Source organism: Schistocerca cancellata, chromosome 3, assembly GCF_023864275.1.
Source record: "Schistocerca cancellata isolate TAMUIC-IGC-003103 chromosome 3, iqSchCanc2.1, whole genome shotgun sequence".
NCBI lineage: Eukaryota > Metazoa > Arthropoda > Insecta > Orthoptera > Acrididae > Schistocerca > Schistocerca cancellata.
Genome location: NC_064628.1, coordinates 842,513,078 through 842,530,774, shown reverse-complemented (window position 1 = coordinate 842,530,774; position 17,697 = coordinate 842,513,078).

The window sequence follows — 17,697 nt, the reverse complement described above, 5'->3', positions numbered from 1 at the left end:
GGGAAACTTTATTGACACATTCCTGGGGTCAGATACATCACATGATCACACTGACAGAACCACAGGCACATAGACACAGGCAACAGAGCATGCACAATGTCGGCACTAGTACAGTGTATATCCACCTTTCGCAGCAATGCAGGCTGCTATTCTCTCATGGAGACGATCGTAGAGATGCTGGATGTAGTCCTGTGGAACGGCTTGCCATGCCATTTCCACCTGGCGCCTCAGTTGGACCAGCGTTCGTGCTGGACGTGCAGACCGCGTGAGACGACGCTTCATCCAGTCCCAAACATGCTCAATGGGGGACAGATCCGGAGATCTTGCTGGCCAGGGTAGTTGACTTACACCTTCTAGAGCACGTTGGGTGGCACGGGATACATGCGGACGTGCATTGTCCTGTTGGAACAGCAAGTTCCCTTGCCGGTCTAGGAATGGTAGAACGATGTGTTCGATGACGGTTTGGATGTATCGTGCACTATTCAGTGTCCCCTCGACGATCATCAGTGGTGTACGGCCAGTGTAGGAGATCGCTCCCCACACCATGATGCCGGGTGTTGGCCCTGTGTGCCTCGGTCATATGCAGTCCTGATTGTGGCGCTCACCTGCACGGCGCCAAACACGCATACGACCATCATTGGCACCAAGGCAGAAGCGACTCTCATCGCTGAAGACGACACGTCTCCATTCGTCCCTCCATTCACGCCTGTCGCGACACCACTGGAGGCGGGCTGCACGATGTTGGGGCGTAAGCGGAAGACGGCCTAACGGTGTGCGGGACCGTAGCCCAGCTTCATGGAGACGGTTGCGAATGGTCCTCGCCGATACCCCAGGAGCAACAGTGTCCCTAATTTGCTGGGAAGTGGCGGTGCGGTTCCCTACGGCACTGCGTAGGATCCTACGGTCTTGGCGTGCATCCGTGCGTCGCTGCGGTCCGGTCCCAGGTCGACGGGCACGTGCACCTTCCGCCGACCACTGGCGACAACATCGATGTACTGTGGAGACCTCACGCCCCACGTGTTGAGCAATTCGGCGGTACGTCCACCCGGCCTCCCGCATGCCCACTATACGCCCTCGCTCAAAGTCCGTCAACTGCACATACGGTTCACGTCCACGCTGTCGCGGCATGCTACCAGTGTTAAAGAGTGCGATGGAGCTCCGTATGCCACGGCAAACTGGCTGACACTGACGGCGGCGGTGCACAAATGCTGCGCAGCTAGCGCCATTCGACGGCCAACACCGCGGTTCCTGGAGTGTCCGCTGTGCCGTGCGTGTGATCATTGCTTGTACAGCCCTCTCGCAGTGTCGGGAGCAAGTATGGTGGGTCTGACACACCGGTGTCAATGTGTTCTTTTTTCCATTTCCAGGAGTGTATATTGATATTGTATCGTCCTCATCATAAGCTTCTTCAGAGGCATAAATTCGCGATCGGTAAGTAGCACAGAGGAGAGCATGTATTTTATAAGGGATACTACTATTGATAGCGGTACGCTGTAGTCGGTCTACCCCTTATTCTATCGACCGTACAGCAAAATAATCGAACGATAAAAATCAGATTGGGCAACATGTTCACACTATACGATTTATGCACGGCATTTTTCGTACGTCCGTATTTAAGCTCAGTTCATGTGTGTGCCGTTTAATTATCTCGAAGATAATGAATCGTAAACGAATTATTGGATTATGGTTACATAATAGTCGACGAAAGAGACAACAACGCAAAGGTGATGCTTGTATGCGTCCTGTCAATAAAAGGAGAGAGTAAGCAGGGGTTTTTTTTCGTTGTATGACGATCTGTGGAAAGATGGAAATAAGTTTTTTAGTTATTTTCGAATGTCCATTGCCTCATTTGATGAATCACATAAGAAACTCAGGAATGCCCTTCAGCGTCAAAACACACAGTTTAAGAATTGTGCACGACCGAGATACTGGCCATTACATTAAGTTAAATATAAATATATGCTTTGAGTATATTTGAATTTACTGAAACTGTGCTCTGGCAACACATTAAGATGTTGGATGCTGAAAGAAAATGAAACACAAATGACCTCAGTATTCCTTTATTGAACAATATAACATTGCACAATTAAATATACAGAAATATAAAATACATCTAATTTTTTAAATAATTAATTAAAACATAATTAGTTACTTGTACCAAAATCAACACTCTCTGCGAGTGACGATGCCACCGAAGCTACAGAAAGTCTACGCTCCTCTCTTTCTGGAGCGGTGAACTCCCTGAAGTAACGTGATACTGGGGCGGTTGGTATTGGTTGTTCTCAATTTAAGGTGGCTGACATTGGTTAGGTATAGGCATTTCTTGAAGTAAGGGATGTCTGGTTATAACCAGTTGTAGACTGTTGAGATTGGAGAGGTATGGGTAGTTGCGCGTAAGTTTGAGGAGTTTGGCCATGCGTGTTTAATTGTTAGTGGTAAAAAGGAGGTTGATTAGGGGTCGAGAGAAAGTATTGGGACTGAAGCTGAGTTGTGGTTGGAGGTTACAGAAAATGCAGTTTAAGATAACTGGAGAACTGCTGATTAGGCAAATGAGGTGGATGAGGGTGCATTGCTTTCTTTTTTTATTTGATGTTTCCGATGACATTCAAAATTCCTATTTGAAACGGTACGAATTCCTCATCATCAAAGGTAGGCAGATGAGGCATGAGAGTTTGTAAGAAAACCATTTTGCTACATGGTTTCTCTCTTTCCACTGCTTTTAAGATTCTCAGTTCAGACTCATCAGATTTCTTATGTTTCTTAACTGGTGGTGTACTAGTTGAATTTTTAGTCACTGGGGTAGAAACACCCAAAATTTCAGTGGAAGCTTGCAGTTGCAGCTTTGTGCCTTCTTCCCCTTCATTTTGTTGCTCCCTGCTCCGCTCCATACTATCAACAGCCTCTTGTTCGTCACAGATTTCGGTTAAGAACGGCAGGTGATCAGGATATACATATTTCTTCAACATTAAACCTCTTTAGGACCACTATCGTGTTCTTTTTCTTGTACATCGAAAACGAATCTCGAAGATTCGCCCGTCTTCCTACTACTTTTTTACCTGAAACAAAACAGTGATTAAAGGTTATCTGCAACTGTAGGAGAAATTTCAAACTTTTGTATGAAATTTTTCTAATTTAGCTATTTTGCAAGTGGCTGTACTTTTTATGATTTGCACCACGATAACAGAATCGCACTTTCAACCGCAAGCAAAATAGTGCACGATGTATGTAGAGCAGTCTGGTCCGTAATGAGAAAGGATTGCATTCCAACGCGAACGATAGAGATGTGGAACTCGACAGCATCAGGATTTGAAACTACAGCTAATTTCCCACACTGCATCGGAGCAGTCGATAGGAGACATACCCGTCTCACCTGTTCGTTTAACGCAGGATCAATGTATTTTAACCATAAAGAACGTAATTCTTTAGCTCTGATGACAGTAGTAGATTACAAATATAGATTTGTGAATGTTGAGGCAGAAAGTTATGATAACGACTGCGACTCATCAATATCTAAGTGGTTCAGTTAGTGACAGTCAACAGAAAATAGAATTATTGGAAGAGAAACCTCTGCCAGAAAGTCCAAATGTAACTTACTTCTTCCTCGGGATGGTGTACATAAACATTTGGCGAGACTCTTTGGAGGAACAAATGTGATAGTGGAGAAAAGAGTATCAGCTGTGCAGAGGAAGAAGATATGTCGAGAGCGTCTTTGGTATTCTCATCGTGCCTTTAATATACATTCATACTATGCTGTCATTACTTAAATGCTCGCATTGTATTAGATAATTTTGTTCTTGAAAGATATGGATATAGCGATGTAGATACAATGCCTGACACAGGTCTGGAACAGTAAGCTCAAGACCGTACCATAAGAGGAGGACCGATTACAAATTAACGTGAGAGTTTTCTTGTAAATGTTTAGTTTCTGACCTCAGAAGAGTGCCACGGAAAATGGTAAAAATATAAACCATATTAGAAATTGTAGCTGAACTAAAATAAGCATTAAAAATGTTTTCGTACAGTAATTCTTTTCTCAAGAATGTAAATGCAATACCTGCGTATTTGACTGTATCAATCTAAATGTATTTATCAAGTGCAGTATTGTCCTTGGCATCAAGAGTATCAAATTTTGGGAGTAGTTCTACGCAAACGTCTTGCCAGTTATCTATCGTAGTGTTTCTTTCTTTGTAGATGTCAAGAAATTTGTCCTGTAGCACAGGTCGGGCTTCCACAGGGGTAACCAAATTTCTGCATCAATATTTTCCATTACTTAAACAATTAAAATAGATGACATACTACGAAAATGCAACTAACAGGCTCTTGGTGGAAACTGACCGCTGACCGTGCCGTTTAAAACCGTCCAGTGTGAAAGTGCGCATGTTTGGTCATATACACCGCTACGTTACCGGTCGCCGTCCGCGTTCCCGTGATTGCAGTGGCAGTGGACGGCTCCAGCACGCAACGGTCACGGCATTTTGCCCTCTCCGTATCACGTGAAAGAAGCCACGCTCTTCTTCACCCAACTAAAAGATGTTAACCGTTCGATTTTTTGCCGTGCAGTCAAAACTGTATAGTGTGAAAAGGGCCTTATGCATCGCCGGTTCTCTGGAACATTCGGACCTGAGCGCTCCTTTACCGGAGGAGGAGCCATTGTCTCGCTGTTTCGTGCAGAAACGCCCAGGCGGTACCGCTCAGGCCCTCCTGCCTTTATGCGGGACTCGTTGTTCAGCTTCCGTGTCGAACTACTGTACGCGGACGAGAGGCACCAAAAATGTGTGAGGAGTTTGCAGATGTTAAATATGAGTGTGGAAGTTTCTCGTCTGGTAGGGCAGCAGTGAGTGATTATCGTTACAGCGGGGAAGCACTGTAACAAATAAGCTGAGCCCGCATCTCGTGGTCGTGCGGTAGCGTTCTCGCTTCCCACGCCCGGGTTCCCGGGTTCGATTCCCGGCGGGGTCAGGGATTTTCTCTGCCTCGTGATGGCTGGGTGTTGTGTGCTGTCCTTAGGTTAGTTAGGTTTAAGTAGTTCTAAGTTCTAGGGGACTTATGACCACAGCAGTTGAGTCCCATAGTGCTCAGAGCCATTTTAGCCCAAATAAGCTGACGGGAAAAAAAAACTGCAACACCAAGGAGTTGTGCGACATATACAAAGTTTGGTTGACGTGTTTCTACATCTGAAAGATGATGCCTATTCAAATTTCGTGCCAGTCGCATAGGAATGGTGTTCGTAAGATGCAAATCAGGTTTACTTTAAATACACGCTATGACGGTCGTGCGGGTTAGTTACCTTCGAGACTGGACGTGGTGGGTTGATGTCAGTCGAGAATGCCGTTAAGGTGATGCCACTATCAACATCTCATTGAGTTGGAACGAGGGCTACGAGAAGCTAGATGTTCCTTTTGCGACACTGCAGAAAGACTTGGCAGGAATACAGCCACTGTAAACGACCACTGGCTGCGGTGGTCAGGAGAATGTACGGTCAAATGAAGACCAGGCTGCGGACGGCCATGTGGCACCAGCGGGAGGGAAGACGATCGTGTTCGGCTTATGGCTCTGGCGCATCGTACTGCATCTGCAGCAGCAATTTGATCAGCAGTTGGCACCACAGTGACACAACGAACTGTTACAGATCGATTACTTCATGGTCAGCTCCGAGCGTAGCGTGCATTCCAATGACCCCAAACCACCGCCATTTGTAACTTCAAGGGCTCAAGCGAGAGCTCATTGGAGAGCAGAATGGAAATCTGTTACATTTTCTGATGAAAGCTGGTTCTGCCTCGGTTCCATTGATGGTCGTTTGTTGAATAGGAGGAGGGCAGTTGAGGGCCTGTAGGCAACCTGTCTGCGTGCTAGATACACTGCATCTACACCTGGAGTTACGTCATGGGGTATGATCTCCCATGACAGCAGAGGCACTATCTTGGTTATCTCTCGCATCCTCACTTCAAATTTATACGACACTCTGGTGATTCGACGTGTTGTGCTGCCATTCATGAACATCATTCCATTGGGCGTTTCCCAACAGTATATGTCAAGCCAATGTACCGCTGCTGTGACCCAACGTGCTTTGCAGTGGCGATATGGAGTCTTGGCCTTCTCGATCACCAGATCTGTCTCCAGTCAAGAACATACGGGACGACGTCATCAGGCGACAGCATTCGAAAAAAGTATTACCGGTCCCTGTATTGACCGACCGGCTGCAACAGGCATGGAACTCCATCCCACAAACTGACATCCGGCACCTGTACAACACAATGCATGTGCGTTTGTTGGCTTGCATTTGACATTATGACCGTTACATCGTTTATTGATGTACCAGCATTCCATATTTGCAATGGCCCTTCTCACGTTTGCATTAATCTGTGGTCTCGCAGTGTTAATCACATAAATACGTTACCAACACAAATTACTCCTCTACATTAATTATTTTCTGATACTGCGATTTTTTTCACACTAGTTATGTTTGTAAAGGCCGCATGCAAAATAGTGTTTGAGGGGGGGGGCTTCTTGGTTTCGGTGGTCGATTCCTATTTGAGCTAAGAACATGGGGTAAAACGTTTTAGGTTAAGATCAGACAAGCGGCCATTTGTATAGCAATCGAGCATCTGGCTTGATGCAACTGTGTAACAATACATTAGGCAAGGACTGAACGACGAACCAGAGCTGGTGCCCAGGCAAATTGTGAGAATCGATTAATTCCTTTTGCTAAAGGTTTTAATTCGAGTGAAATTGATTCCGAACAAGTGGCACCATTTCTATGTGCACATTCGGATTTTACGTGCAAAACGTACAAAAAGCACAATTTTGAGAGGTCTTTGAAGCGCGCCACTATTATGCTTTAAACTCGTATGAATCTGTTCAACCTTTGCACGAAGCTAGATAAATGGATAGTAAAAGCGAATTTTTTCATCAAATAATTTTTATCCGTCTTTGGTATACGATGGTTTAATTTCGAGGCAAATGTAACATGTAAAGTCTTTCTTACATGAATTGAATCCAAGGAAACGGTTTAAAATGAATTAAATAAATAAGAATGCATTCTCCCGACAAAGTTGAAAATTCGTTTTCAAGAATCTAACTTAATTAGGATTTTATGTGTAAAACACTCGTTCTTGTTAGTTTCTTTACGCGCCCACTGCTATGTTTCAGACTTGTGCTAAACAGTTCAAATTTTGTAAGAAAGTAGAGAATCGGATCAAATTTTGTAAGAAAATGGACAAATACATGTAATTAATGGTCGTCCTGTTGTTTTTCCATTGCCACGATACAAGCAACATTGTTCGTACCGGATCAATCGTCGCCCAAGTCACCAAAAATGTACGTACATCGGTTGCCAATCTATGGCGGTCCAATGTTATAATCGTGGTAGAATAAACCTTTGAGAACCAGAGTGAAAATTGTACCTGTCATAGCACGAAAAAGGGGAGTATTCCTCGGCAGGGGAACTAGGAAAGACGTTTAAATCAAAACATCTTGCCATATTCGCGCTCTTTTTACGAGTTAACCCTGCTTCTGCAGGACAGTGAGGTCTCTTAGCTACAAGGTGTGGGTACACCTGTATCTTGCAGTTTGTGGGCTTAAGTTCCTGGTCTCGTGCGAAAATCCAGAAGATTAGCCAGATATAGTAAACAATGTATAATGTTACATGGCTGGAAGCATACTTGTAACAGCTATAAATTTTTTTTCTGGGGAGATAAAATTTCTGGGGTTTATTTGTTCCTGGGGGAGACAGTAAAACAATTTTTCGATTTATGGGTGCTGGAGGGAGGGGGCGTAGACATTTTTCCCCCAAACCCCCTTGTTATATGTATGGTAAGAACAAACTGACACAAATTTATGTGCTTCTAGAGAGTGGTATGCATCTGCAATTGGAAATATCCGAGGGCGGGAGAGCATCTATTACAGGAAGTATCGCAGAGTGGGGATGTATGCATCCTAAACTTTAGTGGCACGCTGTGTCATATTGAACGACACGGCAAATGTCGTGTTGGATGACACGATGGCATGTGTCATGTTACATGACATCATGTATCGCGTTACTTTATTTGACGCGAAACGTTTTGTTACATGATACGGCTACTAATACTAACAAATAAGAAACCGCGAGTATGTCAAGATGTTTTGATTGAAATGTTTTTGAAGTTACCAGATAAATCGAAAAGCTAATTCCTTTATTTTACATCATTAACTCTGTCCAGGACATATTCGCAGTTTTTGTGCTATGATAGTAGCGTTTTTCGTTCCGGTTGTTTCTTCTCGTAAGATGTGCGTAATTATAGACGAAATCAGCAGACAAATCGGCACCGTCATTCTTAATCAGTGGCATCCGTTGGCGCGCTCTATTATTATTCGAACAATTATGAAGGCTACTGTGAACGGTTGTAAAATGATAGTTTAATTTGGGATAGCAGTATAGCAACGGCAAACCTCATTGTGAAAGTGGTAATAAATTTACAGTTTCTTACGAAGTCAACAAGCGAAGTAAATATTATGAACTCTTTTCCTTTCAAGGTAATCTTTACCACTTAAAACTGAAGAAATTTAATAGGTGTAAAGGAAAGAGATACATTTTCGTTTCAGATAAGGCGGTCAGGTTCGTACGAAGAGTGTTCTGTCAGCTATACCCTACCCATGCCCCATCGCCACAAAGAGGATTGTTTCAATTAAGAATCAGAAAAATAAACTGATACTGGTGTTACAGTTTCATTTGGAGCGTAGCACGTTAATTTAGTCCTTGTATTAGCTGATTACTCCAGTGATCGAGCTCAGACAGCATCTACACTGATCACTGATAAGCCAAAACAGCATGACCACTCCCCACCGCCATATTGGATGCCGCCTAGGAAAAAAAAAGAAAAAAAAGCTGGGCGTTGACACAGATGGGGGCTCATCTAGCGAAGATACGGGCTGCAAATGGAGAAATCCACTGAGATAAGAGACTTTGGCAAGGGGCAGCCTGTAAACGATTATCTCGAAAACGGCTAAGCTGGTCGAATGGTCACGTGCTAATGTCGTGAGCATCTACGGAAAGAGACAAAAGGACTGTGAAACTACCATTAGGCGCTAAATGGTTGGATGTACACGACTTTTCACACAACGTGGAGTTCAGAGGCCTGTCTGCTACGTATAGTAGGATATTTGGTGATCTCTGGCATATCTATCGAAAGAGCACAATGCTGGTTCACACACAAGTGTTACGGAGCACACACCGTTCACGGTACATTGATGAACGTGGAGCTCCGCTGCAGACCACTCCTAAGAGTTCACATGTTCAGCCAACTACATTGTCAATTACGACTGCAGCTGGCATGGGAGCATCGGGATTTGGCTGTTGATCAATGGAAACGTGTCGGCTCTTCGGGTGAAACATATTTCTCCTACACCAGGTCGATGGTCGTCTCCACAAATGCCGTCATCTAGGTGAAAGGCGGCTCGAAACATGTACCTTGCCACGGACGCAAACTAGTGGGAGTAGCATTATGCTATAGGAGACATTCACCTGCGCTTGCATGGGACCTGTGGTACTAATTGAAGACATGCTGACCACCTGCATCCCTTCATGCATGATGTCTTCACCGACGACGATGTCATCTTCCGGCAGTATAATTGTCCATGTTTCGGAGCCAGAACCATGCTACAGTGGCTTGAGGAGCATTATGTCTCGACGATCAATTTCGCCTGATGTAAATCCTGTGGAATACATCTGGGCGACATCACGGCCTACTCAAATTAGCGACCCATTATTTACGCGAATTACATGACCTGTCTTAGATATCTAATGCCACATACCTCCCCAAACCTGCCAACAGATTGTCGGGTCCCCGATATGCAGAATCAGTGATGTTGTTGTTGTTGTGGTCTTCAGTCCTGAGACTGGTTTGATGCAGCTCTCCATGCTACTCTATCTTGTGCAAGCTTCTTCATCTCCCAGTATCTACTGCAACCTATATCCTTCTGAATCTGCTTAGTGTATTCATCTCTTGGTCTCCCTCTACGATTTTTACCCTCCACACTGCCCTCCAATGCTAAATTTGTGATCCCTTGATGCCTCAAAACATGTCCTACCAACCGATCCCTTCTTCTAGTCAAGTTGTGCCACAAACTTCTCTTCTCCCCAATCCTATTCAATACCTCCTCATTAGTTACATGATCTACCCACCTTATCTTCAGCATTCTTCTGTAGCACCACATTTCGAAAGCTTCTATTCTCTTCTTGTCCAAACTAGTTATCGTCCATGTTTCACTTCCATACATGGCTACACTCCATACAAATACTTTCAGAAACGACTTCCTGACACTTAAATCTATACTCGATGTTAACAAATTCCTCTTCTTGAGAAACGCTTTCCTTGCCATTGCCATTGCCAGTCAGTGATGTATTTCGTTCCAAAGGCGAACTAACAAACTATTAAGCAAGAGGTCATAATGTTTTGGCTCATCAGTCTATGTTTAAACACTTGTTGACATGCTCCCACTGCCCTGATAGTTGTCGAGACGTTGTCTGTGACAGGACGTCTTCAGCGTCCCAGCTGGCGGGCTGTCGCAGCGGTCCGCTATCACCAGCGCTGCCCAGTCACGTGACCGATCAATAGGCTGACAGTATTTAGTGCGCCGCCGCCGTTCTCCCAGCAGGAACATGGAGCACTGCCCACCTGCCGTTGAATGCTCCTCGGAGTTCAGCGAGCAAATGTACATACACTGAGAAGGCAATAGTCATGGGGTACCTCCTAATATCCTGTCGGACCTCGTGCAGCAGCTCGACTTGGCATCAAGTCGTTGGAAGTCCCCTGCAGAAATATTGAGCCATGTTGCCTCTATATACGTCCATAACTGGGCAAGTGTTGCCGAACAGGATTTTGTGCACGAACTGACCTCTCGATTATGTGCCATAAATGTTCGATAGGATTCATGTCGGGTAATCTTGGTGGCCAGATAATTCTCTCTAATGGTCCACAATGTTCTTCAAAGCAGACTTGAACAATTGTGGCCCACTGACATAAAAATTTCGTCGTTGTTTAGAAACACGAAGACCATAAATGGCTGAAAATGGTCTCCAAGCAGCCGAACATAACCACTTGCAGTCAGCAGTCCATTCCACGTAAACACAGCCCATACCACAGTGGAGCCCACCAGCTTGCACAGTAACTTGCTGACGACTTGGGCCCATGGCCTCGTGGGGTCTGCGCCACACTCGAATCTAACCAACCGAAATCGATACTCGTCTGACCAGGCCACTGTTTTCCAGTCGTCTTGGCTCCAACCGATATAGTCAGGAGCTCAGCAAAGGTGCTGCAGGCCATGTCGCTGTTAGCAAAGACACTCGTGTCGGTCGTCTGCTGCCGTAGCCCAGTAACGCCCAATTTCACCGCACTGTCTGAACGGATATGTTCCTCGTACATCCCACATTGATTTCTACGGTTATTTCACGCAGCGTTGCTTGTCGGTTACAACTGACAACTCAATGCAAACTCCGTTGCTCTCGCCACTGTGTCTGCGGTGGTAGGTAATGCCTGAAATTTGGTATTCTCGGCACACTCTTGACGCTGTGGATCTCGGGACGTTGAATTCCTTCACGATTTCCGAAATAGAATGTACCAAGCGTCTAGTTGCAGTTGCCATTCCGTGTTCAGAGTCTGTTACTTCCCGTCGTGATGCCATAATCACGTCGGAAAGTTTTTCACATGAATCACCTGAGCACAAATGACAGTCCACCAATGCATTACCCTTTTATATTTCGTGTACGCGATACAACCGCCGTCTGTATATGTGTCTATCGCTATCGCATCACTTTCGTCATCTCGGCGTATTATGACGTGACCAATTCACACACAGATCCTTCTAGTGTAGCTCTGCAATACCAGCGTAAAATCTCTAAACTCCACAGCTTTTCTTGTCTCCATATTCAAGTTCAGAATGTACACTGCATGGGAAAAAAAAATGAAATGCCAGGAAGGGTAGGAGGAAGCGAAATGAAACTTCGCTGGTTGGGAGAGAATGTGATGTTATTTAAATGAATACAAACTTGAGTCAAATTTACGAAGAACTTGGCACTATGAGCCCATTTATCAGTATAACGTTGCACCCCCCTCTGGCCTGTAGGTGAGCAATTATTTGGTTGAGAAGGGTGTCAAAGTTGTTGTTCCTCTCCTGAAGCAAGCTGGTCCACAACTATTGTAACTAGTCCGTGATACTCTGGATATTGACACTGCGACGGAATTAACGTCTCAGCTGGTCCCACATATGTGCTTTTGTGGACAGATCTGGGTATGTCGTCGGCCACAAGAATTCCTCAGCATGACAGAGACAGTTCATAAAGATACATGATACGCAGTTATTTCCCAGGAACACCAGCTTTTCTGAATTGCGCATGTGGGAACTTTCCCTCTAGTATATCCAACGTTCCTGTAACCCCCATGGCCTCCACCTTCGTTAGTTACTGTCCTCACCCATCCAGCCTGTTTCCATTGCAGCACTACATAGCTCTCATTCCACCATTGCATCCAATCTTTTTATTTCTCTCCTTTTCCGCTACCCTCTCCCCCTCCTCAACTCTCCCCTGCCCTTTGTCTAACCTGCAGCACTCACTGTCCACCACCCCTACCCCTCACACTCCCCACCCCAGCCTCCACCTTAACCTCACCCAGTTGCCACTTCCATCATGGACTGGTGCTGCTGCTCACAATGTGGTTTCAGTTGCCTGAGACTGCAGTCGTGTGTGTGAGTTGCATTTGCATGTGTGTATGTGTGTGTGTGTGTGTGTGTGTGTGTGTGGGTGTGTGTGTGTATCGTCTATTTTTGACGAAGGCCTTACTGGCCTAAAGCTTTGTGTGACAGTCTTTTTGTTGTGCCTATGTGCAACTCAACATCTCCGCTATATCTGAGTAGCAACTTTCCTTTTGATAATATTGTTACATTCCATTCTGGATTTTCCATTGTTTGATTAAATAAAGAAAGGGAAAATGTAATACAGGCACTCTATAAAACTGTCAATGAAGTTTTTGGGAAGAAAGAGAATAAATAAATAGGCTTTGAGAATATGGAACAAGGAAATAAAAGAAGCATTGAAGAAAATGGCTCGTGGCATTGTTGTTAGATTTGTTTTTCTCAAGTTGATTTAAAGTCTTTAATTGCTTATTCTTCTGTTGCGCATATAAGAATGGTTATTGGTGGATTAATAACTATTGAACTGATGAGGTTGTATAGGTTTACTTTCTTTAATGGTATAGAACATATACATAAACGTTCTACACTCCTGGAAATTGAAATAAGAACACCGTGAACTCATTGTCCCAGGAAGGGGAAACTTTATTGACACATTCCTGGGGTCAGATACATCACATGATCACACTGACAGAACCACAGGCACATAGACACAGGCAACAGAGCATGCACAATGTCGACACTAGTACAGTGTATATCCACCTTTCGCAGCAATGCAGGCTGCTATTCTCCCATGGAGACGATCGTAGAGATGCTGGATGTAGTCCTGTGGAACGGCTTGCCATGCCATTTCCACCTGGCGCCTCAGTTGGACCAGCGTTCGTGCTGGACGTGCAGACCGCGTGAGACGACGCTTCATCCAGTCCCAAACATGCTCAATGGGGGACAGGTCCGGAGATCTTGCTGGCCAGGGTAGTTGACTTACAACTTCTAGAGCACGTTGGGTGGCACGGGATACATGCGGACGTGCATTGTCCTGTTGGAACAGCAAGTTCCCTTGCCGGTCTAGGAATGGTAGAACGATGGGTTCGATGACGGTTTGGATGTACCGTGCACTATTCAGTGTCCCCTCGACGATCACCAGTGGTGTACGGCCAGTGTAGGAGATCTCTCCCCACACCATGATGCCGGGTGTTGTCCCTGTGTGCCTCGGTCGTATGCAGTCCTGATTGTGGCGCTCACCTGCACGGCGCCAAACACGCATACGACCATCATTGGCACCAAGGCAGAAGCGACTCTAATCGCTGAAGACGACACGTCTCCATTCGTCCTCCATTCACGCCTGTCGCGACACCACTGGAGGCGGGCTGCACGATGTTGGGGCGTGAGCGGAAGACGGCCTAACGGTGTGCGGGACCGTAGCGCAGCTTCATGGAGACGGTTGCGAATGGTCCTCGCCGATACCCCAGGAGCAACAGTGTCCCTAATTTGCTGGGAAGTGGCGGTGCGGTCCCCTACGGCACTGCGTAGGATCCTACGGTCTTGGCGTGCATCCGTGCGTCGCTGCGGTCCGGTCCCAGGTCGACGGGCACGTGCACCTTCCGCCGACCACTGGCGACAACATCGATGTACTGTGGAGACCTCACGCCCCACGTGTTGAGCAATTCGGCGGTACGTCCACCCGGCCTCCCGCATGCCCACTATACACCCTCGCTCAAAGTCCGTCAACTGAACATACGGTTCACGTCCACGCTGTCGCGGCATGCTACCAGTGTTAAAGACTGCGATGGAGCTCCGTATGCCACGGCAAACCGGCTGCCACTGACGGCGGCGGTGCACAAATGCTGCGCAGCTAGCGCCATTCGACGGCCAACACCGCGGTTCCTGGTGTGTCCGCTGTGCCGTGCGTGTGATCATTGCTTGTACAGCCCTCTCGCAGTTGTCGGAGCAAGTATGGTGGGTCTGACACGCCGGTGTCAATGTGTTCTTTTTTCCATTTCCAGGAGTGTATATACTGCACATACATTCTAAGACTGAAAAGAAGTGACGCACCATGAAGGAATTACCTGAATGGGACGAGAATCGATAGATGTGACGTATTTGGACAGACCAATAAATGATTACAATTTCAGAAAAACAGGATGATTTATTCAAGAGGAGCTTCACAAATTGAGCAAAAGTGGACCTCTGGTCCTTATGCAAGCAGTTATTCGGCTCGGCACTGACTGGCAGAGTTGTTGGGCGTCCTCCTGACAGGTATCGCACCAATTATTATTAAACTGGTGCGTTGGATCTTCAAGAATCTGTAGCTAGTAGGAGGGCCCTGACCACAATGCTCCAAACGTTCTCACCTGGGGAGACACACGGCGACCTTGCTGGCCAAAGTAGGGCTCGGCAGGCACGAAAACAAGCAGTAGAAACTCTCGCCGGGCGTGGATGCGCATTATCTTCCTGAAATGGAAGCCCACGATGGCTCGCAAGAATGGCAACAAAACGGGGCATAGGGTATTTCGACTTACCGCTGTACTGTAGGGTTTTCTCAAATCACTGGCAAGGGGGGTCCTGCTATGAAAAGAAATGGTGTTTTCAGACCATCACTCCTGGATGTCAGACGGTATGTCGGGCGACGTTCAGGCTGGTATCCCACCAGTCTATTGGGCGTCTTGAGACACGTCTTCGCTGGTCATCGCGGCTCATTACGAAGAATGTTTGACAGAGTACATCGAATAAAATTATGGCAAGTATTAGGAAATGAGAGCTATCCATCACACGTAATTTTGGTAATAAAGAGTCCGTATAGAAATACCGTAGACACAAGAATGAGAAGAGAATGGCTTCTAGTAAGTACAGCATTTAAGAGAAGAGTGCATCTTATCACCCATTGATTGAAGATACTTCAAAGGAACAGAAATTGCCAAGAAACCCAGGAACTGCTTTATCAAGGAATCTCTTTTCAAACACTGCTTTGGCGTCAGACAATTAAATAATGTCTTAAGTAAATCAGATACAGTTACAAAAATCCATAGTTCTTTTAAATAATATATCTAAATTTTATAATTTTAAAATATTAGTTCATAAATATAAAATTATGGCTTTTAGAGGAATAGATCCAGGCAGATTAAAAATTGTGCAAAAATGTGTGATGGTCTGGATAGATGTCTGCCTATTACACATTACGACCCTCTTCAATGTCGGCGGTCTCTATCAGCCAACAGACGAGTTCTGCCTCTACGGCCGGCCGCGGTGGTCTCGCGGTTCTAGGTGCGCAGTCCGGAACCGTGCGACTGCTACGGTCGCAGGTTAGAATCCTGCCTCGGGCATGGATGTGTGAGATGTCCTTAGGTTAGTTAGGTTTATGTAGTTCTAAGTTCTAGGGGACTGATGACCACAGCTGTTAAGTCCCACAGTGCTCAGAGCCATTTGAACCATTCTGCCTGTACGCTTTTATGCTGTATGTCTCCCTTCACGTTTCCACTTCACTATCACAACGGAAACAGTGGACCTAGGGATGTTTCGGAGTGTGGAAATCTCGCATACAGACGTACGACACAAGTGACACCCAATCACCTGACCACATTCGAAGACCGTGACTTCCGTGGAGTGCCCCATTCTGCTCTCTCACGATGTCCAATGACTACTGAGGTCGCTGACATGGAGTACTTCGCAGTAGGTGGCAGCACAATGCACGTAATATGAATAACGTATGTTTTTGGGGGTGTCCGGATATTTTTGATCGTATAGTGTACCTTTGTTAGGAATCAAAGAAAAAATTGAGGAATGCTGTTATCTGGCAATTTTCGTTAATTTCAGAGAGCCTGGTAATAAAGAAATGTCTCTGAATTGTAGCCCAACTACAGGCTGAACTTGTGTTTGTCTACATCATCAAGGTATTCTATACAATCCTGCTGCTCCTCTATAGCATCCAGGAGTGTTCAATTAATTTCATGTTTCGCCTACCCTCCCCCCCCCCCCTCCCCCTTTAATCGTTCTGACTCTTTTCCTCACAATCTGTGATTGAAAAAAGCGACTTGTGCTATGGCGGACACTTCCAAAAATATAATTCATGACAACACTAAAACAAATTACCACATGGGGCAGCAGTGTTTACCATGGGGTAATACCGTGCATTCCGCGCGATATTGCCCCGTGACAACATGACCCAGCAGTTTTAATTCTAACCTAACAATTGACGTAGTTCAAGAAATGCGCAATTAAATGGAGCTACTTCAAATATTATTACTATTAACATACTTCACTTACCTCTACACTCATGATCTGCTGAATTTTTTACCAAAACAGTCGAAATCAAATGAGTAGCCCAATGCAAGAGCCGATAACTGCATGATAAGCGAAACTGAGATAATGGCGAAAAAGTCGTCCCATTCGAACTATTAAAGTTTAAGACTTCATTTCTTTTTTGGAAATAGTTGAAAAGTAATTAATTACTCGGTATTAATGGCTGAAATCTGCGATTAAGTTTTATATATTAAAAACTTGGGTAATATTGACTTAGCGTTTTTCGCGCCCAATTATGCAGTTAGCAGGTTTTGGAAACGTGTCGATCCAATTACGAAACAAACATTAGGTTGCAAAGCTCGCTATTCGGTACTATATGAGGAATGACAGAAGGATGGAATTTAATTGTTGCGAATACAAACAGAATACGTTTTATTTCAAAGAGATGTCTCAAAACCCTACAAAATTGGCTTATAAAAATACGAAGGTGGCATTTTTACCAGGAAAATTGAGTTATTTAATGTCAAAAAGAGAACGGAAATGAATATTCAACATTAGTTTTTTAAAATACACCATCGTGCTTTCGACATCACAAGATACTGTAGAAAATATGTTCTAAATTGTATCTTTGTAAAACATGGACAAAATTTTAGAAAATCATAAAATTGGCGGAAAGTTGTATCTTAGGTAAAACAGCAACAAAAAATTCTAGGAAATGAAATTTGCTGAAAATTGCTTTTAAGTGACACCGACCTCAACACTGCCCAACAACTCGAATTTGCTTCCGGCTTCTTCTTCGTC